This window comes from Oxyura jamaicensis, chromosome 1 (assembly GCF_011077185.1).
Source record: "Oxyura jamaicensis isolate SHBP4307 breed ruddy duck chromosome 1, BPBGC_Ojam_1.0, whole genome shotgun sequence".
NCBI classification, from domain to species: Eukaryota; Metazoa; Chordata; class Aves; order Anseriformes; family Anatidae; genus Oxyura; species Oxyura jamaicensis.
In genome coordinates, this window is record NC_048893.1 from 82039182 (window position 1) to 82041944 (window position 2763).

Consider the following 2763-nt stretch of genomic DNA (forward strand, 5'->3'; position numbering starts at 1 on the left):
AAAGAAAAGAAAAGAAAAGAAAAGAAAAGAAAAGAAAAGAAAAGAAAAGAAAAGAAAAGAAAAGAAAAGAAAAGAAAAGAAAAGAAAAGAAAAGAAAAGAAAAGAAAAGAAAAGAAAAGAAAAGAAAAGAAAAGAAAAGAAAAGAAAAAATAAAGGAGACTGGTGACTAAAATGTGAGAGAACTGAAGAGAAAAAGGTGAGAGGGAAGATGAGTGAGTTATAATAAAAATATAAGGAAAAAAGCCTGTAAACATGATTACTGAAACTACATAAAAACTTAACAGCTTGTATGGAGTTTATAATAAACAGATAAGTCCAATTAAAAACTAGACAAATAACCCATTCCAGAATGAAGAAGAAATTGAAAGATAGTTTCTTTGCTCATTGATAGCTATATCAATGATATATCAATTCCTCTATCCGCTATATCAACTCCTCTTTTCCTCAGCTATTCCAGAAACTTAAATTTCAGTCAATTACTTGTACGCATTTGCACTCCTTTGCATTGTAACACAGGAGAATGCCTTCACCATCTAGACAAGGGAAGAACTTTGGGCCATTCTGAAATTTTGCCATCTCTAGTGAAGAAAGGTTTAAATAGTGACAGAAGCTTTACAGCACAACACAGACAGAGAAACAAGACACTCCATCTTGGGGAGATGACACATACCAACTTTGAGGCTTGTTATTGATGTCCTAGCAGATACAACCACACCAGATTATCCTGGCAGGAATGGTAGCATGCAGCACAGAAGGTGCAAACAGTCATTTTAACTCACCACGGGACGTTTGAGGATGTTATTATAAGGAAGAAACACCTATCAGCAAAAGAGTGGCAAAACGTGTTTGTAGTCTTCTCATCAAAAAAAAAAAAAAAAAAAAAAAAAAAAAAAAAGTACTTATTTTGAAAACAGAAGTTCAGATGAGTATTTATTGGGCACACACCTATTTAAAATAAAGATTTGGCTGCCAAAGCAAGAGACCCAGGAAAAGAGAAGGAATAAAGTCAAGAACTTTTAAACTAAAGTCCTTGAAAAGCAAGAACTCATGAAACCTCTGTGAATCTCAGTAAATCAGTAAATGTCATCTGTATGTTAATTTTTTGCCACTGAAAAAGCAGAATAGCATCAAGGAAAAGCATGCATGCTTTAAACAGACAAACAAAAACCCTCCAAAACACACCAAACCCTAAGCCATCCTGGAATACAATTACTAAGACACTTGTATATACGCTCCCAATGACCTGTATTTATTAGTCACTGGGTGATTATATTTTCTCAAATAAATAAGTTGTATATGTCTGACTTTCTATCACTCCATGAAAACAAAGTTATGTAAAAGCTAGTTATTTGCAGCATAACCTTTCTAAAGAAACCTCAGCTGATATCAGGTAATTATTTGTCACCCGAATCTAATACTTTCTGCCCTGTGCCAAGTAATTTTCATGGGATCTGCACGGTGTGATGTGGATCAGAAATACCTTCACCATCCGTCACTGCTCAAAATCACCGGGGCTGGTTCCATCTGCCTGTGTTTACCCAGCAACCAAAGTCGCGTTGCTAATGTGAAGGTCGCCCCATGTGAACCCATCAATCAGCGAGCTGGCGTTTTCAGCCCCATACGGATATCAGAAGTAGGTTCAAGAGAACAGCTTAACCCTTCCTTGTTTTAAATGCCAAACACATCTATCCTTCATAAGAGTAATTTTCAAAATTAAATCCAAAGTGACTTTCAACATACGGGTTAAGAGCCATACCTGCAAGATGCACCTGTGACCTGCACATCCAGAACTATAATTTTTGTAGTGAACACATCACAATGTAGATAGTGATATTAGAGCTAATTGAACTGAAACTTCTGCATTTAAATTTTCAGAAAATTCCTTCTACTGTACAGTCAGCTCTACACTGACTACCAGCTATACCAAAAATAAAATGAAATTATTTCAGGTCAAAACATGTTACATTTAATGACAAATAGCTTTGATTTTCTGTAAGGTTAAAGTGGTTCCTGTATTCTTATATCCTTAATTTGATTTTTTTGTAGGTCTATATCAAGATTATAAATATAGTCAACTGCTCAGTCATAGTTTAGGCTAATGTGCTATTTGTTTTGTATAGACATGTATTTCTGTGATTAAAGCTAGACACACTAATTAATTTTTAAAAATCTATTTCTAAATTTTCTTCAGACTTGGATTTCCATTAATTTCTTTCTTGTCTGAGATTATTAAATGGATGCTTTGTCCAATCTTTCCTCAGATTGTAAACTCTTCACAATTGACCTGCAATGACTGATCCAGTCATCCCATATTCCCAGTACCAGGCCTGGGAGAGTCATGTGTGTGTTGGAGCCCTGAACAAAGAAGCAAAGATTTTGAAATTGGTACATAGTACAAAGAGTCACAATGGCAAGACCTGAAATAGTTTATCTTTGAGCTTGTGGTAAATAAATATGTCTAAAGGAGATTAGATCTCTGTGTACAACTGAAGTGAATCCATCTCTGGGCAATAGTTCATAGCATTTTAATTTTTTCTGATAGATGAGACCAGAGAGTGAAAAATATCAACTGAAACTGATGGAGTTAATGTTAATAGGGGTCATTCTACCTGCTTTAATTGGAACCTGGCCTGCATGTTGCTTTACCAAATTTTATCCCCATGAAAAAAATACTCTGAACCATTCAGTTCAACAGTTGAGATAATGCAGATTATAGCTGGAGCTAATAAAAGTTGGTCTTTTAAAAAGTTCAACTCTGTTGTA

At 34.8% G+C, this 2763-nt stretch overlaps 1 long non-coding RNA gene across 1 annotated transcript in view; it reads right to left on the reverse strand.

Annotated features, from left to right (window-relative positions):
- LOC118160008 overlaps window positions 1-1576 on the reverse strand; it is a 2545-nt gene extending 969 nt beyond the window's left edge. The window contains exon 1 of the long non-coding RNA XR_004747301.1: window positions 1481-1576. This is a non-coding gene — a long non-coding RNA (uncharacterized LOC118160008). The remainder of the gene's footprint in view (window positions 1-1480) is intronic.
- Window positions 1577-2763: the final 1187 nt, after the last annotated feature.